Source organism: Canis lupus, chromosome 17 (assembly GCF_011100685.1).
Source record: "Canis lupus familiaris isolate Mischka breed German Shepherd chromosome 17, alternate assembly UU_Cfam_GSD_1.0, whole genome shotgun sequence".
NCBI lineage: Eukaryota > Metazoa > Chordata > Mammalia > Carnivora > Canidae > Canis > Canis lupus.
This window is the reverse complement of record NC_049238.1, coordinates 27190735-27214462: the sequence shown is the minus strand read 5'-3', so window position 1 is coordinate 27214462 and position 23728 is coordinate 27190735. Positions and strand designations below refer to the sequence as shown.

Genomic DNA, 23728 nt, shown 5'->3' with positions numbered 1-23728 from the left:
TTACATCTCAAAGCACTAGCCCAATGCCTGGCAGTTAGTGGTAGCTCAATAAATATTAATTAAATACATAAATAAATGAAAAGAAATAAATGCCTCTCAACTAGCTGGGGTAGATCCAGACTTATAAACTAGTTATTCTGATCACTGTTACTATCATCACTATCATCGAGAGACTGTTTTGTTGGTGCTACATTGTTTTTATTACAAACAAATTGAACTACACATTAGCACTGTAAGGAAGTACCCAGAGGGATTCATTCTGTGATTTTACTTAGAATTAGTATGTGGCTAATCAGTGATTCAGGAAGCCTGATCACTGACAAAGCCTTATGGTTTTGATTAGTTAAATGAATAAATCAAAAGAATTCTTGCAAGATAATAGTAGGGTTCAAAATACACCATGAGCCATTAGAGGCAGGATTATTGCAGAAAGAAGACTACATGGTAGGATTTGAAAAGTATCCTACCAAAATGTATTATCTGCCTTCCAGAAGTCTCATTGGAACTTAGTTCTTTAGATTAAGAAGACATTGCATCTTTTAAAAAATTTCTGTTAAAGTGCAAAGACTCCTTGGGAGTATTTTAAGTTATTTATTAGGGTATACAAATATATGAACACATACTATGTGTGGCATTGGACAAGATATTGTGAACTCTATGGTGATAAACAGGACATGGACTTGTACTCAGGAAGTCTGTGGCCCAGTGGAAGAGACAAGATCTATACAACTAAATCTAATTCAAGGCATAAAGCATTATAATTTCAACTAAAATATCTACTATTAGAGGAACATGGGATAGGAAGCTATTAATTCTGATTGAAAAAAAATGTGATAGAATTTGAACTGAATTTCAAAAAATAGGTTGGGTATTGGTAAGGAAAAATGGAGGAAAGGCCATTAAGGCTGAGTAAAGTAGGAGGAAGAGAATGTTACAACTCCTGAGAAAAAAAGGGGACAGGGAGAAGTTGAACAGAGGAACAGGAAGGAAAGCGCCCACAGTTTTCTAGGCATCCTTCTCTCAAGGATTTACCCTACTTTCAGCAATGCCTAGAACTTCAGAGAAGTTCCAGAGGGTCCAGTGAGCATCACAATGCTGGATTGGAGAGTGGAGGTCTCTGCAGGATAATCAGAGCTAGAATGTGTCGAAGACAGTGCTTGGGGAAGATTAAGTCAAAGCTGAATATTGTGATTGGGAAGGCAATCCTCTAAACTCATTTCCATTGCTTCCTAGATTTATAAATTGATCTTAGAAGCCACCCACAATATAGGGCCTGGCAGATACACTCTCTACTGAGTGGCTTCTCCTTGGCCAGACAGCTCAAAACCCCACCCGGCCTTTTCTTTCTGTTCTCATGACTGCCTCATCTCTTGAAAGATGCTCCTCCAAGCCATTCTCCAGATCCAGCAATGTCCCCCTGCCTACCCCACCATTTTTTCTTTCTCATTTCTTGCTCTTCTTCATGCCAGCCTCAATACATTTCTTCCTTATTTTCCTTAATACTCTTGGGCTGAGTTGATTTATCTGCAGCTGGTTCTAGAGGTAGGAAGACAGTGCTATTAAAAGTCCTTAAAAAAAGACCAAGTTAGTCCTCCCAAATATTTACATAGGAAAAACGGTGTATTTAACGGACTTGGTGAGGAAAAAACTTATGTTTGCTTAACTGAGGAAATTGCTTCTTCAGTGCAATTCATTTCCATGGCCTAATAAAGGATTAACAGCACACCTACTGTGGAAGTATCTTTTAAAAGCTCCAACCTATGCCTGTAAACTCTAAATTGCTGTTTTCAAGAGTCTACTTCCTGCTGAGCTACTTTTGTTCTTTTCATGAAGCTTCCCTGATCTATTATGAATGCTGCATTCTTCCAATTTTCCTGTGCATACAGTCATTTCCAAGGATGACTTCATACATTTTATACAGAGCTTTTAAAACCATTTGTGAAGGAAAAGTGAATGTTTAACAGTAAAATGCATTTCTGAAGGTCTCTGATAATGGGAATGATCCCTTGATTAGACATTTCCTTTCTATTAGGGATATTTTTTTTAAGCCTATCTTTTCCCATTGTTGCTGTTCAAGTTCAAAGATGGAAATTAGTGATTTCCTGAAGATTCATGTTAATTTAGATAATTTAGAGCTAGACACATTTTGGGTCATGGTCATTTGGGACATTTTTTGAGCAATGTAGGACATTGGTGTAACAATGAGTTTATTTTTTCCAGTTCATAAAAACTTGAAAGTTATGTATGAAAGAATGCCATTTTCCTACCCTATCGAAACCTTATGTTTTCTTTTACTTTGGAAGAGTTTTAGGGAATCAAAAAAGCTCCTTCATCTTCACTTTTAGAGTCTCTTCTCCCTAACAATTTTCTTTCATTAATAACATTAGAATAATCTTTACTCCAGGGCACCTGGGTGGTTCAGTCCATTAAGTGTTTGCCGTCAGCTCAGGTCATGATGCCAGAGTCCTGGAATTGAGCCCTGTGTTGGGCTCCCTGCTCAATGAGGAGCCTGTTTTCCCTCTCCCTCTGCCTCTGCCTCTCCCTCTGCTTGTGCTCTCTCTCTCTATGTCAAATAAATAAAATCTTTCTAAAAAAATGATTTTTACTATTTTTGTTCAAAAATATAGAATAGCTTTTTTTTTAAGATTTTATTTATTTGCTCATGAGAGACACACAGAGAGAGATAGAGAGAAGCAGAGACACAGGCAGAGGGAGAAGCAGGCTCCATGCAAGGAGCCCAACATGGGACTCGACCCTGGGATTTCAGAATCACGCCCTGGGCCGAAGGTAGGCACTAAACTGCTGGGCCACCCAGGCATCCCATTTTTTTTCTTTTAGTATAGTTGACACATGTTACATTAGTCTCAGGTGGACAACTGAGTGATTAAACTCTGCATGTTATGCTATCCTTACCACAAGGGTAGCTACAATACCATTGACTATATCCCTATGCTACGCCTTTTATCTCTGTGACTTATTCATTCCATAACTAAAAACTTGGACCTCCCACTCCCCTTCACCCATTTTGTCCATCTCCTGCCCCCTCCTCTCCAGCAACCATTACTTTATTCTCTGTATTTATGGAAGAATAGCTTTTTATTTTATTTTGTTTTGTTTCAAAGGTAGTAGCTAGTAGCTACTAGAACTGCCCCTGCCATTATAGTTTATATTACAATTTATTGTAATGTTCTTTGTTAAAGGGGGAAGGAAAAGTTAAGCTTTTCCTGGAAAGGAGAATTGAAACAACAGTGCCTGCTTACATGAAGTTTGTAAAAGATGATATAGAAAAGATCATTTTTCTTTTCTTTATATCTCAATCTGAATTTCATTCTTAAAAATAAAATCCCCAAATGATTAGCAAATGGAAACTTTCTTTCCAGCTATAAGACTTGAGCTAAGCTTATCCAAATTAATGCCCTTCTAAGGTAATTTTAAAAGTAGTAGCCACCTCACTGATCTTTTGTGATCTGTATCACTTCACAAATCCAGTCACCTGCTCCAATGATGAATCTATAATCCTGGCTAGAATCAGCCAAAGGTAATTCAGAAATCTATATGGAATAGCCATTTTTGCCTCTGTGTGAGATAACAATTGAGGCCTCTGAATTTTTATTTCTCCTAAATTAAAAAAGTAAAGATGAAAGCACTACAAGATAATAACAAAGGCAATGAAGCAGTCAGGTAATGGCCCGGGCCAAATTTAGGGTAAACATTTATTCATTGCTACTCCCACAGAAAATGTGCCTGGTGCCTGAACTCCCTGAGCCATGTGGGTCTGGCCATCTGAACAAACCTCTTCAGTCATAAGGTCAGTACTTAACCTGATTACACCTTTAGGTTAATTTCTTTTTAATACGGTTATAGGACAGGCTTTTGGAAAAATAAGGCCATTTGTTGGCCACTGAGTACAGAAGATGTGCATTGGCACAGTTAGGAGACAACACACGGGTGTTCTGAGACTGGTTTTGCCACATATTAAGTCTGTGACCTTGGGAAAGACAATTTAAAAAGTCACATGCTAGAGTTAATTTGTGCCATTCTATGCATTGCTAAAGATCCCAACTACTGAATGCATGTAAGTTATGTAACTATTCAGTATACCCAAAATAATAATGTTCATAGTCATTGTCAGCATTAAACAGAGAAGAATAGATGAAAAGATGATTGGTAAAATACTCAGGGGCATATATGATTTGGTATGGTCCTCATTTTGACCATTAACAATAAGCATTTTACATGAAAATCCATTTTTATCCACCTCAGTAATGTAAATAGTATGGTCCTAAAAAGTAAAATACACATTTTAGGACCATACCATTAGGAATTTCTGAAAGAAAATCATTCTCTACCACATCACAAATGCCTTCCTACTACTCAAGCTATTATATTAAAATGAACACGTGTGGAATAGACGTACATGTGCCAGGCCCTGAGTAGAGTAGAAAGAATATATTTCCGACACCTATGACTTTGAGCTTGGCCATGTTTTCTGCTTTGGAAATAACATGCTATACCACTTAATAGTCCCTCCACCTGTACATGAGATTACTTGTTCCTCCATGCCTTACCAACTTGACTTAACATATTCATTAATTTTAACAAATCTGGTAAACAGAAAATCATGTTACTTTAACTTGCTTTGATTTTCATATACATATTGAACATTTGTATTTATGCTTTGATAAATACCTTTTTCATATCATCTCCCCTACATTTTATCAGATGCAACCTTTTTGTTTCTGTCTACAGTACATTTCAAAATTAAATTTTAAGTACTCTTTACAACAACTCAACTGTTGTTCAATTTATCCCACTAAAAAACTATATTCTCAAGAATATAAAGATACACGCACATATTGCTCAAAATAGTATAATTTAAAATAACTCAAAAGGTCTTTGGGGGAGGTGTAAGGAGAGGAAGTCCTAAGTTTTCTTGTTTCTTCTTATTACAATGATAAGTGATATTCTTTCACAAGTTTTTAAACTTCAAAATTTAGACTATTAAAAGAAGAAAACTAAAACAACACAACGGGAAAAAAAACACTACTAGCAATTCCACTGTTGAATAGCCATTCTATTATACCCATATGAATATCAGTATATATTTTTATACTGTATCATTTTGCAACCTACACATTTCATTTAATAATATATGATGATAATTTTTCTGACGTTAAATACTCTTCTACAACATCATTTTTATTTTTCTTTTAGTTTTTATGTATTTATTCATGAGAGACACAGAGAGAGGCAGAGACATAGGCAGAGGGAGAAGGAGGCTCTTTGCAGGAGCCGGATGCAGGGCTCCATCCTTGATTGTAGGATCACGACCTGAGCCGAAGGCAGCCACCCAACCACTGAGCCACTCACTTGTCCCAACAGGGTGATTTTGGATGTTTTATTTACTACAGGAAAAAAATTTAAGGGCAAAAAACGAAATTAATACAAACTTACTAGGACTGCCATTCAAATATCCTAAAAAAAAAAGAGCCTTCCCAAATCGGGGAGACAATGTTATTAATAAATAAATTTTAAAAACATGTTTGAATTAATATACTGGTTGTGGCCAAATTTATAACCTACTAAAATTCTGCTTTTATGACTTCACTTATATTTATATATTATATTTATATAATAGGTTAAACCAAAGGAAATTGTCATTATTTGACATGAAATTAAAATATATTGCTGGCTCTTATATGTAATATAATAATCTATTTCTTTTTCTGAGAATAAAAGTCAATTGTTAAATATGTATAGGTGATGGCTAGTTATTCCTGCTTTTATGATATATTTTGGGTATGATTTATAGGTTTATATGTTACTAAAACCTGGATAAAAAATATTATTTCAAACTCTAATACTGTTTATGAGAAAATATGTTCCACAGCATTATTGATTTCTTGGAACACATACCAACAAAATGGTCATTTCTAGAAGTTAAAGAAAAGGAAATGATCAAAACTGTGCCATTTTTCTCATTTGGTAAAAGTATATAAAATTTAAGAATTATAGGACAAAGAAAGGATATTGAGAATCCTTTGTCTAATGTAGCTGAGTAGAAACTTTATATTTACTGATATGACTACTATATTTCATCTAGGAGCTTTCCTCATTGTATAGGAAAAACTAATTAACAGAACTAAAATATTTACCTTAACTGAGTATTCTGTGCTCCTTTCACCAGAATTCTGAAAAAGGCAAACAAGCTTTCCCTTTTGGCCTCCTATTGATAGAAAGGCATATTTAACTGCTGTCTTCAGAACATTCTTTTATAAATATGAATGATTTAAATATATATATTCTTTATTTGAACACTACATTTATAAAAATAGAGACAGCTCCTTGAGTTTTAATTAAAAGAGATGGATGCTGAAAAGAGAATCACAAGTAATAACCCTTGGATTCTCAAAGCAGCACCATCCTAGAGTGGTAGGAGTTCTTGATTTCACCACCAGAGCTCACTGGGGCAAAAATGACCAATTTTCTATAGAGATGGAGCAGAAACACAGCTGCTATGTCCATGCTATTCCTGAGACCAAAGCCTCAGTATCACTTCTTGCTGAAATCAGAGTATACCACACTTAACAGAGTGACCAACTCATTTGATCCAGGTTTCTTCTGTATACTTCTTGGTGGTTAGTCTTCCATTACAAGGTCCGTCTCAATTTTCCCAGGCCAAAGTAGATCCTCAAGTTGGCAGAGATGTCACATCTTGTCAGTGTTCTGTTTAGTCAAACTTAGTGTGGGCTCCAGTTATTATACCACAATTCCATAATACATGGGATTTAAAACTTAATATCAGAGGACTAACTGAAAATCTCATATCATCAATGTATCAGTTTTCTCTTCACATGGAGAGGTGCTCACACTGTAGGAGGCATATGTGAGCCAAATCCAAAAGGGAAAACAAAGATAAAGTCTTCCATCTCACACTGGGGTACACACTCTTTGAAATTTAGTGATAGTAAATCTAGAAAGGTCCATAAAAATTAAATTATAATTTTGACTTTCTAGTTTCTGCCACTAAATGTACTTGAATTTGAGAGTTAAATTTCTATATTAAGCAAACCCTATATCCTAATGCAGATGCATCCCTGGGTCACAATTTAGCTGCCAGATTTGCAAGGTTGGATTGAGTTCCAATGTATGCTGCTTCACAGAATATGAGTCATATAGTGTTTTTAGCCTCTAGTCCTCCATGCAAGACTCAACTCTGACTGAGAATCCTGCTCCTCTTATAATAGATTCTTCTCAGGAGGATTTTTCTCTAAGATGGACTGGTAAAAGCTACTTCAGTCCCCAAGACTAGTTTTAACAAATTTGAATTTCAAAGGAAACACCCCAGACTCTCTCTTCATTTAAATTTGTGGGTAGAAATAAAAGTGTTACAATTCCTTTACTTAAAACCACATAGGATTACCCAAGCTCCACATGGAGAAGAATATGACTCCACCTAGATCTGGAATCTTCATTTGGACCATTTTACTCCCTGTGTATAGAGCACCTGCTACATATAAATGTCATGCCATTCATTTTCTTCCTCATGGTGCTGTTGTGAAAAGGTGTGAAGACAGGAGGAGTATGTCTGACTTCTAAAGGAGGAGACTGTACTAGCATTAATCTCCATTATTTCTTCTAATACAAATCTGTGTACAAAATTATTAAAATCACTCCTAAACATCCTCTTGCCCCACCCTATACCCAAAAGCCCAAAAGCCAAAAAAAGCCAACAAAATTTCCCCAAAATTATTCTATTTAATTTTAAAATAACCTATGTTAAACTGTTTTCACTACTTTGGGGGCTCATCTTAAGTGGCAATAACTCAAGCTAATGTTAGAGAAATGAGGAAATAAAGTTAGTAGAAGCATTTACAGTGTCTTCTAACAATGGACATGGTTTTGTTCTTTGTTTTAGTAATTGAGACTTAATAATTTAACCATCATTGGATTGTCCATGATAATGACAATCTGAAAACCAATTCCCACATGTATTATATCACTTTCCCAGCCTTACGGAATTCTTTAAAGAAAATAAAAAAGATACATGGAACTTTGTGCTACAATTCTATATTCAGCTATTTAGGATTTTGGTTGTTAAAAGGTATCAGAAATAGAAACTTTTTCTGAAATGTATTTTTTACACTATTTTACTCATCAGTAATAATAACGATTCCTTAACACAGCCCATGGTCATAACCCAAATAACCTCCAGAAAAGCAAAGGGTTGGAAGGTCATATTGCTGCTAAACTAAAACTGTTCAACGTATCAGTTTCCTATTTAAAAATCTCAAAGAATCTTGAAAAGAATTAATAAAACATAAAGCATAGAATTTTGAAGCTATAAAGAGTCTTACATTTTTCTCTTATGAGAAAAATGTAAAAGCACTTAGTAAACTGTAAAGTACCATACAAATCTATAAAATGTGTATTGCCCTCATCTGTGTAAAGCCTCTCATTTTACAAGTAACAGAATAGAGAGATTGAGAGATATAAAAGATTCTTCAAAAGCCTTTGCAGTGCTTTTCAAAAATCATTAGAACTATCAACACCCACCCCCAGGCAAATTCCCATTAAATTTAATCCACAATTACTGGTCTAGTATCAGCAGTTTTTCTAGCCATTCTCTTTTAACTCAACAGCTGCATATGTCACTAAACTAACCCAGAGAATATAAGACTGTGTATGTAATAGGCATTTTCCAAATTCCCCACAACTGCATATTTTCTCAAAAAGGAAATGAAAGACAATACTTACCTCATACTCTATTTTTCTTAATCTGGCTCACCAAACTCTTCTAGGGCCTATTATTTTTTTTGTAACTGATAGCATTTAATGTTGGATAGATCCAACATTAACCTCTCACCCTGCAAGCTATTAAGAAAAGCTGGTTAGAGACAAAAAAGATGCAGCAAATTGTACCTTTAGAGCTAAACAAAAGATGAATTTAAGTAGTAAATGAAATTGTTGCCCTACTCCCTAGAGCAATAGCTTTCAAATGAATTTTATTCATACATTTCTTTCTTTAAAAGAAGTCTTTCCATAAAGCTACGGAACATGAACACGCAAGGAGCTTCTCTGAAATATGAGTGGGAAGTCCAGATAAGCCCTTACCAGTTAGGGACCCTGAATACAGTGGAGCCCTAGAGGTTAAAACCCAAACTCTCTAAACTAGCATTTTTGATCCAGTCTAATCTAACTTCAACCCTGAGATTTAATAAACAAAAAGTGCTCTATGATTAGGATATGACAGCAAGATATTTCAGTCTCTCTGCAAGCAAATTAGCATATTAGAAATGTACGAACGCAACTAGGTGGTAACAGAGTGGTAGAAAGGAAATAATATTAGGGACAGAAGACTTTGTTTCTAGTTTATTCTACCTAACTTAGAGTGAGTCTCTAAATTTCTGGACTTCAGAGATTCATCTGTCAAACTTAAGAATAGTATGATACTTTTATGCTGGATGCTGGACCAAATCATTTCTTAGTGTTTCTTCATACCGTAAGACACATGATTCCATTCAATAAATATGTTTTCAATAATTGTTTCATGCTAAGGCACATGAGATATAATGATAAGCAAGACAGGTAAAATCCTTACATTCAAGAACAAAGTCTTATGAAAAAGACATAATAACAATTAATACTTGGGGATTCGTTTGGGTTAGGATTACACATGCTAGTAACAATCTGAAGTCAGACTGCTACATGGACTAGGCCATTTTATATATATATATATATATATATATATTTTAGACTTACTTGGGAGAACTTCAATTTCCATATAGAATATTGGTCTTGGTGCTATTTTGGTCTTTGGCCCAGAGAACAACGTCTGACTCAGAAGAACCAAGATCTATGGTCTTAGATATTTAAGTGTCACAAAGCCATCCTCACTGTGGGAATGGATCGATTTAGGTAACTGGAGTTGATTGTCCTATGAGGGAATAAGGATGCTAAGCAGTCAAAGCAATATATAATTCATAGGCAGCTAATAAAGAAAACCTGTCTGGAAGAAGTGATATCTAAACTGAAAACTAAAATATGAGAAGGAAGTAGCCAAAGTAGGGTGGGGAGAAGGTGCAGTTGGGCAAGGATAAGAGCTCTCAGACCAGGCATGAGAGTAGTTTCAGCAAAACCCCGAAGTGAGAAAAGAGGGAGCATTTGGTAGGGGATGAGGTTACAGAAGAAAGCAAAGACCAGATTATTCAGATCTCTGTGTACCTTGTTAAAGACATTAAAGATATAATGCTAGGCATGGAAATATTTTAAGCAGGGACAATATTCAATTTAATTTGTATTTTTAAAATATAATGCTGCATTTAGTATAGAGAGTAGGAGTTAATAAACTTAAAAAACTAACGATATATAGTTATATAGACCTTACTATGTAAAGTCACACATATTAACTCATTCATTCTCATCAACGCTATGAGATAGTTCCTATTTTTATACATTTTTATAGATGAGCATACTGAGTGACCTGCCCAAGCCCCATACCAGTGAGTGGCCATATCTGAATTTGAACAATTTGGGAGTGAGGGAGTAGAAAAGTAGAAAATAATCAGTTTTAGTCATGCTGAGTTTAAGTGATTTATGGGACATTCCAGAAAGCATTTGAATATGTTGGTTTGAAGCTCTAGAAGGAGAATTACAATATTTGAAAGTAATTAAAATCATGGTAATGGACAATACAGTACCAGGAAAAAGAATCAAGAACACCCCATTTTAGTTAAATAAAAAATTAACATAAGTATTTTGTAGAGGTTAATGAAAATAATATAGTAACAACGTTAAGCAAATAAACCTTGAGCCCATGCATAAACAGAAAATAAAAGCAAAGACTTTGAAATAAGAGTTCAACCCAGAATGGCTTGAGCATAAGACCTTAGGCAGTATGCCCATATGTCCATGGAATCAGATCTAATGTCCATCCTCTATGCAATAATTGGAGAGGACACAGAGAACTAAAAGTCATCACCAAGCTAATAAGAGAAATTGCAAGTTTATATCAAGTCCCAATACATCAGCACTACTGCACATAAATGATAGCTTAAGTTCATAATGTACAATTTTAACTTACAACTAATGCATTTGGTCATTCCCAACTAATTGTTTTTCCGCCTCCCTGAAGTTCTAATTAAAGAAATTCTGGTATTTTGATAGGGAGACCATAGCAGACAAGATTTTCGTCCCCAGAGGGGAGAAATACAAATTAGCAGCACCCTTTACTGAATATTATTTATTGCTTCTATAATGTCCATTTTTACTTGTGTATTCTATACACTAGTTAGCACCATCCTGTGAACCGAATAAGTTTTCAATAATTGCTTAGTTACAGCAGAAGAACAGCTAGTAAGTGCTGCTGTGGATTTAGCCATTCAGAATGCTAAGCATTTACAGTCTCAATTTGCAAATACTGAACACTGTCAGCACAAAATGATAAAAAGGAAGTAAGCAAAAAGAGTCAAACTAATCAGCATATATCTGCCTTCCTTTTTTCATATTTTTTGTACCTGTAAAGTTGACCAGAGTTCTCTCTCCCCTCCCCAGAAAATGTCATTGTAAACCAAGGTTAAATAAGGAATTGAAAAAGTATTGTATGAAGAGAACATAAAAGGAAAGGAAACCTGGCTTTCCTATCTTTTCCACAACTCCTGCTGCACTTTGTCTCCTTGGGGCCCCAGCTATCAAATGAATTGATCCCTGACATTTTTGAACACAGGCGCTGCATGTCTGACACATGTATATAGAAGATGGTAGCTTCTACTGCCCACATATCAGCAGAGCAGAGGAAGGCAAATAGCATTCATTGGGTTCATCCTCTGTGTCCTTTCACTTACAGTATCTCAGGTGACCTTCCAATTAGTCCATTAATCAACACATCTTTGCAGAGAGTCATATGGCAGACACTCTGTACTAGGGATGCTGTGGTGAATAAGAATACATGCTCCTTTTGATAATGATCTGAGTTTTTCCTAGCTTGTAGGTGTGAGATTGAGAATTAGCCAAATGTTTGGCTCTTAAACCTCTCACTTTTTAGTATAATCACCTTTCCTCCTAGGCATTTTTACTCACTCTGGGTTACACAGCCACAAAATGTCTATGTCCCTAAATAGGGGTTAAGAATTAAAGACAGAAATAGTAATAATAGCATAGTTCTTGTTTATGCTTTAAGAATCTTGTCACAAGAAAGTAGAATAATTAAAACGAGCCCTTTGTTGGTTGCCATGGTGCAAAGAGCAACAAATGGGCAAGGAGTTTTCCAAGATATCTGTAGTAGAGAAACTAGGAGTTAAAACAGAAGGCATGCCTCCTCTAAGCTCAGTAGTGGACCTGGTGCTACCAAAGCATGAATAGAGATCCATGACTTATTTCTCTAAGTCTGCTGCACACTCCATAAGCCCAAAAAAGTATCTAATGTTAATTTAGGAATATGACAAAATTCTCCTTCCATTCGTCTATTTTTCTTTTGTTCACAAAGGAGTAAGTCAGCAAGGAGTTGCCACAAAGTGCTGTGCCAGGTCAGTTCACCCCTTGATAAAAATTAATATGATACAATCACAGCCCAGGTGACTAAAACTAGAGGATTGCCAAGTATAATTTGCTGAGTCACTGCTTTAGAAAATCAATGTACTTCTTTGAGAACAAATCTCTAGTGATCTTTGAATTTGAGTAAAAAGTATGGGAGGCTTTGGTGAAGCATTGTGGAACTCCATAATAGACAGGCCTCCATCCCTGGTTGTTAAGTCAGGATCCTCATCCTGATGGCTCTTCCTTCCATCAACTCATTTCAGCCTTCTAACCAGGCTTATGTGAGAATTCCTTTTTGTGCTGAATATTAACACAATCAACTTAAGGGAGCAGATGAGAACCTGCTCCCTCGTTACTTGCACATCCTTTCATTTATTACATAACATTAAAATCATGCAAAATATTTACTAATTTGCCAACCACAATTTTTATCATCACTATAAAGTCCTTAAAGTAAAGCACTACCTGCTAACAAAGATAATCCTTATTTCAAAGATATGTATTCCCTGAGTTGCAAGATGGCACAATGGGAATTATTCTATCACTTATCAGATTAGGGCTTCTCCTTTGGTGAAGACCAACCACCAAGAGTATTACACTCTAACACTGCTCAACTTAAATAAAGTCCTCTCAACCATGAGCTTTGGAGAGAAAAAGTGATAGGGCAGAAAAGAGTAGTCTAGGAATGGCTTCCTCGGCCCCAAAATGCTCCATCATGAAAAGCAGCAATTTCACTTAAGCATTGTCCCATTTCAAAATGCAGATCAGATTAATGGCTTGGGCTACACGGAACCAGGGACAAGGCTGTACCCACAGAAAGGAGATGAGCCTTCTCCAAGGTGCTGAATTCAAGCAGTGGAAGAAAAACCTTGCCCCTGGGATACTATATTCTTATGTTGATGGACATGCCAGAAGGAAGGTTTTCAGCTTCTGGATTGGTGTCTGAACACAAAGCAAGCTAGAAAAATTCCTAAAGAGCTGTGCCACCGGAAGAACCTCCTCAAGGAACTGGCCCCTGCATCCTTTATCTCTTCTTGGATTCAGGAAAATTAACAAGTGACAATCCAGCCACAAACCACCAAGGCAAAAGTTTGATTATTCTGAGTTGGTTCAAATTCCACCTACAAAGAATCTATTGTCCTATTAAGGACATTCTGAACTAGGGCTATAACTTACAGCCCCTTTCAGTTATCAACTAAAATTCCTTCAGTAAACTGTCTACCCCACAGATAACTGAGTTAAAAATTGCATCAGAATGTCTTGAAAGTTACTTTAATACAAGACCCATTAAATGGAATAAAGATTCACGCCTGGATTGTCCTTTAATAAAGTTTCATTATTTCTTCATATTTATGGGGACCACGGTTACAGAGAGGGCTGACAGCTCTGGAGTTTTAACAAACTACTGCTCAATTCCTGAGGAAAATGAGGACCTCAGAGTCCTTTCTTCAGTCTCAGAGTGAATTATGAATTGGCTGACCTACACTAGTACAGCCTTCAACCAAAAAAAAAAAAAAAATTAAAAAGGTAGGAGAACTCGGGAATAAATCAGCTGTCCCCTGAGGACACAAGACAGAGATGAAAACTCGCTGACTTCTTTGAGTTCTCCCAGAGTGACAACTAGGACAAGGAAGCTAAAAAGAACAAAGACTGTATGAGGTAATAAAAATGTCTGCTCTGAATTTTAGGCTGTCACCCCACAAAGCAAATCTGAGATTTGAGAATAATCTGGTTTGATTTTTGTTATCTCAAAGGTTCTAAATTGCCAGGCAAGCCCTATAGAGCAATTGTTTTCAACCAGTGGTGTGAAGCAGAGTCACCTTTAGATCTTTTTTTTTAAATCTATTTTCTGCCCTTGTATTGCTGAGAGATAAGTGGGTTTAAAGTGGAACCAGGGTAATTTTTCAGAGCCCCTTAAAAGATTTGGAGGCACTCCATTGATTAAGAACCATTGTTAAGGAGACTAATCAATTTCCAGGAGGATAGTGTTTCTCAAACTTTAATGTGCCTGTGAATCATCCCGTTATCACCTTCCAATCCCAGGATCATATTAAAATGCAGATTCTGACTCAGTAGGTCTGAGATGGGACTGAATTTCTACATTTCTAGCAAGCTCCCTAATTATGTCCATGCTGCCAGTAAGGGAATGCCACTCTGAGGCAAATCGGTAAGCTTTATACATCAGCTTACTTCAGAAGGCTGCCCTCAGGTATATAGGCATGGGGTAGAGGCTAGGAGCCTGGTGCTGATTCATGTGTGGTTTGTGGATCAGCCACCAGAAAATCACTTGAGGTACTTATTAAAATTAGGATTCTAGGGCCTCACCCCAAGATCCCCAGTCAGAGCAAATCAAACAAACTTCCTGAGTAATGCTTTTGTATACACTAAAATTTAAGAACCATTAAAAGTCAGAGATTATCAACAATGGATAATTAAAAGAATTATGAGTCCTAGAATCATTCAATGATGAATTATATATTTAAACTCATTATTAATTTAACACATTTCAGCCTTTTCTAGTTATAACTGTGAGACTGAAAACAATACATACAGCCATCTTGATACTTAACTTTTATATATATATATATATATACAAAGAATGAACAAAAATTCAAATATCATTAAGATCGCTTATCTCTACATTGACTATTCTCTCAGCCAGGAGACTATCTCCACAGCTGTTAGGCTTTAGGGTCACTTACCAGCTACCCTAGTCTATCTATTTTTCCAACTGTTTTTCCTTTACCATCACCTGCTCACATTCACCTTCTTTCTCTCACCTGCCTACTCCATATATTCTCTATCTCTGCCAGAGAAAAATCGCTTTTAATTTTACCCAGCAAATATTGCTCTATGGCTCATACTCTGAACTCCAAATCCCTAAATGTCATTTTTGACAGTGGAATTTGAATTCAAAAAATGTAACAACCAAAATGCTTTTCTTCTCCAAAGTACTGATCAGAAGTAAATGCCATTCTCTTGCATATGAGAAAAATAGAAAAAAAAATCTACATCTACAAGAAGTTGAGTAGATACCAAATTTTAAATTAAGGCTGTACATGGAAGCTACACTTATAGTGAACATGGCATAATGTATAAGCTTGTTGAATCACTCTGTTGTATACCTGAAATCAATGTTACATTGTGTGTCAACTATATTCAAATAAAAACAATTAAAACTGTACCTAGGCATTACAAAATGGGGACCTGGAAATTACATATTTAATCCAATATTCAGGCCTTAAAATATTTTCTTCCCCCATACACAAGCTGGAATTTTTAGAGTCAAATTTACATGAAATGTCATTCTTTTAAATGTATTAAATTAAATATATAACTGCATATAATACATTATGCAAAATGTTCTGTACATCTTTAGAGTACTTTTCATGTAACTAACTATTCCAGATTTGACAAATATCTCCTAACAGATGATTTCTCACAATTTAATTTGGAAAATGCTTGATGGAACTATACCATCCTCACCCATTTGTTCTTCCCTTTCACAGCCATACTTCCTGTGTTTATATCTTTTGTTGATAACAACATCAGAGACTGCTATGACAAATGAGCAAGGGTCAGAAAGGAATGGACCCATAATACCAGAAAAAGTGGCATGATTACTATTTGAGGTTCCCAAGATTGCTAAAACAAATTACCATAACCTTGGTAGCTTAAAACAACATATTTATTGTCTTACATTTCTTGGGGTGAGGAGTCCAAGATGTGTCTTACAAACTAAAATCAAAGAGTTGGCAGAGCTATGTTTCTTCTGGAATAAATTAAATTAAAATAGAAAGTAAATAATAAAACACACTTTGCATATCTTAGTCTTTAAAAAGGAAGCCTCTAGATGCAAAAGAAGGTTTGGAAGATGTAGTCCCAACTCAAGCATTCATGGTTTCATTGGGAAATATTTCATGGGGATTGATACCAATACAACATAATTCTTAGAAAGTGCCGCTCATCCTTTAATATTTTGACATGAGCACAGAAATCTTCCCCCTTAATGTCCCTTAGCACAGCTAGGTCAAACTTGGAACATTAAAGTTGATTTTACTAAATATTTAAGGGTTTAAAATATATTAAAAATATATAGCATCTAAATGTCTATATAATCTGGTTTTGATAATCTGATTTGATCTCTAAAGTTTATATCACAGGTCTGATTTTTCCCCCTCCTAGATCCTGGTGAATATGCAGTAGCCAGAATCATCATGGCAGCCATCACTCAAGGGCTCACACTGGGACATTAACTTTTCTTAAAGTATGGACCCCACACAATGGGGTCACTGTTGCCAAACTCCTTATCAAAGATCCTCTTTCCTCTTTTCCTTTTTAAGTTCCCTGCTTAAAGCTATGCCTTCACAAAAGACAGACACCTGGAACTATCATTCTCAGCTTTCCTACCTTCTAGCTCCATGGCTTCTTCATCAATACCATGTACACACTCATACATGAGCTTCCCACCTCCATCAATGTGTTAGTCTTACAAACTGACATCAAGGTCAAGGGCTTAGTCTTGGAGAGGTTTGGCTAGGAGACAATAATCAAGATTTCAATACAAAATAAATGATAAGTGTTTAGAGCAGCATCTATAGAGAATGAGCACATATTCAATATTTTTTCTCCAGAGTCCTTCTTCCCTTTCCTCATGTTTCCTTAGAGAAGGTACAAATGTTTCTAAATAACTAAAATGCTATATGTAATAAAATTTCTCTCCCTCTCTCTCTTTCTCTCTCTCATTCTCTCTCTCTCTCTCACCACTTTTATAATCAGTGGAGATGGATTGGACCTGGGGCAACATATCTCTACCTTGGCTGTATATTGGAATCACATAGAGAGCTTAAAACAATATCCTACTCTCCAAGGTTCTGATATAATTGGTCAGGTTGCTTCCCAAATCACTCTAATCTTCAGCCAAGGCTGAAAAGAGCTACTAACCTAGAACAGGATTCCTCTAACTTTACATATCACTATTTGGACTGGATAATAATTTGTTGTGAAGGCTTATTTGTATGCATTGTAGGATGTTTAGCAGCAGCCCTTACCTCTGCTCAATAGATGCCAGTAGCATCTCTCTACTCCAAGCTTTGACCATCAAAAATGTCTCCAAATATTGCCAAATGTCCCCTGGGAGGCAAAATTTCCTCCAGCTGAGAACCACTATACTAGAATACAGAAAACTGCTGCTCAGTATGATTCAAACTCTTCAGTCTTGATTTGTAAGTTGCTAGCAGTAAGCATCTGGTAGGGAGTAAGAGTGCTGCCTAAATTTGAATCCGTTCTACAACCTATCAGTTGTGTGACCTGAGGCAAGTTGCTTAACATCTCCATGCCAGTTGTGAAATCAAGCTAGCAAATACACATATCTTGAATGTTACTGTGGGATGAGCTAATACCAGTAATGCTCTTAAAGAATATCTATCATGTAGTAAGTGCTCAACGAATGTTAGCTTCTACTGTTGCTGTTAATTATTGCTTGCAACATTCTAAATCCATGAAGAAAATGAATAATGTGAGATTCTCACTCTAGTTTCTGTCAGTGACTTGGGTAGTGCAAGGCAAGTCAGAGTTCAGGAAGGTAACCTAATATCAAGTTTGCTTTGTCTGATAGCCCAGATAATGGCAGTTTTTGACCGAGTACATGGCTGATCAATAAAATATATCAGTCCCTATTTGGCTATCAGCTCCTCAAATCCAGAGGAAAGGCAATGATTCTCCTAACCCCATTTACTACATATATGTACATATACACATATATATATATACACAAAGTCTCCAACATATATTCCTTTCTTTGACTTATTAACATCGTCAATTCATTCATCCACTCAACCAACATTTATTGACTACCCATTAACTGTTATGAATATGGTACATATGCAGCTCCAATACAATCTAATCTCATGCCCTTTCTGTCCATGGAAATTGGAATATAGGATTTAATTTTAAAAAAAAAAACTAAGAGTCACCTAGGCACAGTAGTTAAATTTCCATTGCCTCACACACAATAATGACTATTATTGATCATATGCATATAAACCTCCATTTTCCCAGACTTCTGAGTTTTAAAATCTAAAATATACTTATGCTCACATTCTAAAAGAATAACTTTAATACACAGTTATTTGACTACAAAAAATCTTATCCTTTATAATAGCAATCCTGATTGAGATTTAAATTAAAGATTATAAAGGAAAACTCCTCCTGGGTTTTTTCTTAATTAAAAACACACTTCACTTCTGGTCATCAAATGTATGTGGAGTTTTCCCACACCAAGCAATTCTGATTCTCCAGATATAAGCTGAGTTTCACAATTTAACTCGACTCTGACACTAACTACTTAAAGATAATGTCAGATCCCACAGGTTAAGAGTTCAATCCCACAAGACTGCTCCCTCAACTCCAGACACCAATCACAACTCCAGACTATCACCTGTGCTTCTTGCTGACAGGCTATAAATGAGGATTCCTATCAGGCCATCCTGGATTTGATCATTTGCTAAGATGGCTCACAGAATGGAGCTCCATTCTCTTTCAGGGTGCGTGACCCTCATTTCCAACATGTGTTTACCAACCAACCCAGAAGCTATTCAAATCCCATCCTCTTGGATTACTATGGAAGCATCATTACATAGGCATGATTGACTAAATCAGTGGCAATTGATTCAACCTCAACAACCATAACAATAAATATCCATGGGAAATAATAATCAATGGAAAAATAAAACACTTAAACAACTGCATATAAGTAGTGAAGATAAATAACATGGTTCTAAAAATCAAATATCCTTGTATTATTCTGGAAGAAAGTAAAAATATTGGTTTACTTTAGACTTTTATAAATATGCACAGGAGCACCTGGGTGGCTTAGTAAGGTAAGCATCTTACTCTTGATTTTGGCTCATGTCATGATCTCAGGGTCCTAGGATTGAGCCATGGGTTGGGCTCTACACTCAGTGGGGAGTCTGTTTCTCCCTCTGCTCTTCCCCCTGCTTCTGTGCTCACTTGCTCGCTCTCTGTCTCTCTCTCTCATATAAAGAAATAAAATCTTTATAAAAAATCCATACTAAGGAGCACCTGGGTGGCTCAGGCAGTTAAGCATCTGCCTTCTGCTCAGGTCATGATCCCAGGGTCCTGGGTCCTGTGGGGCTCCCTGCTCAGTTGGAAGTCTGCTTCTCCCCCTCCCTCTGACCCCTCTCCCCTGCTTGTGCATGATCTCGCTCTTTCTGTCTCAAAAATAAATAAAATATTTAAACTAGATAGATAAACTACACGTGCTAAAACAGCAAGGGTAATCATTTAATGAATGATATGGAGCATATACTTCCAAACAAATAGAGGGAAGAAACTAGTGGGAAACAATATAAGAAGCCCCAATCAATGAAGTAATGATGAGAAAGGAAAGGTGAAAAAAGAACTAGAATGTATCATATGTAAGGAAGAGTTTGATTTAAATCAAAGGGAACTTGTGATCAAAAATCTATCTTTAAACTAAAATCAAAGATTTTTAGAAAATTTTAGATTTTTTTTCAAGGAAATTATAAAAAGAAAAAAATTATACAGAAAACATTACTTACGATGAACAGCTTTTTGATCCCCACCTCCAGAATCTCTGAAGAGCGGAAAGTGGGCAGAGAAAGAGGGAGAGGAAGCCATGAAGCTGCACATTTAAAGACACCCTAGGTGATTTGAGGCTGATGATCTAAAGTGCTGATTAGTAGCATAAGCATCACTTGGAGCTTGTTAAAAATGCAGGCTCTCAGGATCCATCTCAGACCTTCGGAGTCTGAATCTACACTTTATCAAGATTCTCAGATGATTCATACCCATACTGAAGGTTGAGAAACACTGCGTTAAGCACCTCTCAGGGAGTTCCTGCTGTAATTTAGATATGAACTAGAAAGAGTTTTTAAGGTATGAGGACTTTTAAAAGTTAATTTCTTTGTAGAATAAATATTCTTAAGCAGACATTTTTATACATTTTAAAACAGAATTTAAATCATTTTGTTTAACTATAAATGACATGGAGTCAGTGCTCTGATTATTATTAGATTGTGACTTAGGAGCTTATAACAGTTACAGGCTTGGCTGTAAGTAATGGAGACTTGGAAAATATAAGATTAAACAAGGCAGAAGTTTATTTCTTTCTCAAGTAAAAGCTGTCCACAGATGGGCAGAACAGTGTTGGGAATGTGGCTTCACACTGCCATCGAGGACCCTGGCTCTTATCTTTCTGCCTCAACTGGATGATACCTGTATCTCCAGGGATCAGCTCTCAATCCCAGCCAGTAGCTAGAAGAAAAGGACAAAGGGACATCTCCTCTCTTTTGAAGTGTATTTCTGGAAAATTCGTACAATACTTTTGCTTACATCTTGGCAGCCAGATCTTAGGCATATGCCTGTAATCTATTAACAAGGAATGATGGAAAATGTACACTTCTAGCTAGACATACTGCCAGTCCCAACATACCTGAGTTTTGTTAATAAGGGAATAAGGAGAGAATGGATGTTGGGGTGGGGAGCTCGCAGTCTCTGCTACAGACCTGCTGAGGAGTCCAAGCATGGCTAGAGGCAGCCCTCAATTTAAAATGCCTGACTTGGGATCCCTGGGTGGTGCAGTGCTTTAGCGCCTGCCTTTGGCCCATGGCACGATCCTGGAGACCCAGGATCGAATCCCACGTCGGGCTTCCGGTGCATGGAGCCTGCTTCCCCCTCTGCCTCTCTCTCTCTCTGTGCTATCATAAAAAAAATAAACATTTAAAATGCCTGACTTATAAAACAACATGTATATTTACAAGGGACCTGTTCTATTCTTTGAGAATACATTGTGTAATTTAATGCTTTGAAGAAATCTGTGAAGTGCAACATGAAAAAAATGAGAAAATGTGTAATGGCTTTACCCTAGTGAAGGCCACTGAGTGACTCAGCTTCAGGGGTTTCTTCCACCTAGTATCACTTTCCGAAAATACAAAGAACACCACTGGCGTGCTTTGCAGTGGTCCTAACCCAGGGACCCACTGCTTACCTCCTCTGTGCAAAATCCTTCCCTGGTACGGCCTGATGTTTTGCTTGCCCTACCATCTTTTTTTTTAGCAACAGTATTTAAAACTCCCCAATTACCGATTCAAGCATCCTCTTTTAAAATATTAATAGCCATGGAATGGTTATGGGTCATCAGTCATTCGCTAGTGTGAATTGGTTTAATTATATTAATTTTCTAATGGCTGACAAAGATCAGCTGCTTCGTGGAAAGGAGACTATAGTTTGTGGCCCAGGGTGGTCATCAAATCACTTTAGAGGACCAAACTTTTGTTCTGCCCCTCAGCTGAAACGGTACAAAGGTTTAGCCTAAACACTAGAGACCAAAAGGAAAGGGGCATGAGGGTAATGTAGTGGCAGGCAAAAAGACCGATGGAAAATTTAAACTTAACTATTTCCAAAATTTGCCTAGGATTATCAAAGTACCAGGAATTGGTAAGACAGAAAAATTCCCTTCTCTCTGTAGCACCAGGGCAGACAACATAATGTGCTCAGGTTAGTATTATAAATACATCATGTAGGTCCATGGTGGATTCAGTATATTTTAAAGGATAGCTTAGAGATGAGCTAGCATGTATTATGTTCAATAGAAAATGCATAGAGCTCCAAACAACTGATGAGGAAATATAATTTTGCTTCCTGTTGTGTCCTTAACTTAGGGATTGCCAAATCTAGGCCACTTCTAACCAATATATCATTGTTGTTGAGGAACTCTTTTATATACACAATAATATGTAGGAGAACAAATATAAAACAGAAGTAGAGGAAAACAGTGCTGGTTAAATCCAAACTCAGCAAACTTGACCTCCAGCTCTCTCTCCCAGCTCCCAAAGATGGAGCCGACCTTCAGAACCAGCATTTTAAACCAAGATGGAACAGTGTCTCAAATAATGCAAGAGGTTAGATTTCCTTAGCAGGAAATATAAGGACTGCCTTCTCTGCAATGTCTGTATAGCATGTTGTATGTAAATCAGAGGCATGGTTACTGGGTGATAGGTGTTCATTTAAGAATAAAACACGGAGAGACCCACATGGGTGGCTCAGTTGGTTAAATAGCAGAATCTTGATTTTGGCTCAGGTCATGATCTTGGGGTCCTGGAACAGAGGAGCTCTTCCTCGGGCTCCCTGCTCAGTAGGGAGTCTGCAGGGAGCCTGCTTGTCTCCCTCTCTCTTTGCCCCTCCCCCTACTCATGCACACTCTCCAAATTGAAAAAAAAAAATCTTAAAAAAGAAAAGAATAAACTACTGAGATATGGATTGTATTGAATTTCACATTTTCAAAGAATTTTCATATACATGGCACCTGAGTGGCTCAGTCAGTTAAGTGTCTGCCTTCAGCTCAGGTCATGGTCTCAGGATCCTGGGATCGAGCCCCACATTGTCCTCCCTGCTCAGAGAGGAATCTGCTTCTCCCTCTCTCTCTGCTTTTCTTCCCGCTTGTTTCCCTCCCTCTCAAATAAATAAATAAAATATTTTTAAAAATTTTCATGGGCATCTGGGTGGCTCCATCAGTTAGGCATCTGCTTTTGGCTCAGGTCATGGTCCCAGGGTCCTTGGATCAAGCCCTGGATCAGGCTCCATGCTCAGCAGGGAGGTTGCTTCTCCCTTTTCTACCCACTCATGTTCTCTGTCCCTATCTCTGTCTCTCTCAAATAAAGTCTTTAAAAAAATAAAACAATAATAAAAAAACAAATTCAAAAAACTTTTCATATACATGCATCTTGTATAATGTGTCAACTCTATGAGGAAGGTAGTACAGGTACAGGTACTATTGTGATCATTTTATTGATAAGAAAATTGAGGTTCAAATAATTTAAGTGACTTTAATGAGTGACATTGCCTGAAAGTAATGAAGATAGAGTAATAAGGATTCAAAGCTCCTGATTTCTCAACCTGGGCTGCTCTGTACAATCACCAGGGAGACTTGGAAAAAAATAAAGTATAAGAATTTGGGGACAATGGAACTTGATTTTTAAACATTTCAGAACCCTTTCCCCCTCTAACCAAATCTGACAGAACAAATTTAAACACCCATACCCACAACAAAACTAGGAGTGTACATGAACCCAAAAATATGAGCAAGAAAGTAGGGAAAAACCAGCAGCAGCAAACACACATTATCCACATCTGCCTGGAGGAAGACCAAGAA

The 23728-nt window shown here is 36.8% G+C and overlaps 2 long non-coding RNA genes across 7 annotated transcripts in view; both read right to left on the bottom strand.

The window, feature by feature from the left end:
* The window catches only part of LOC111090567, a 269981-nt gene that overhangs the window by 121856 nt on the left and 124397 nt on the right, over positions 1-23728 (bottom strand). The gene's annotated exons all lie outside the window — the stretch shown is intronic.
* Positions 5165-10103, bottom strand: LOC106559900. The gene is made up of 4 exons (XR_005372303.1): positions 9763-10103; positions 8758-8874; positions 6156-6226; positions 5165-5405 (listed from the first exon to the last, which is right to left on the bottom strand). It is a non-coding gene; the product is annotated as an uncharacterized LOC106559900 (long non-coding RNA).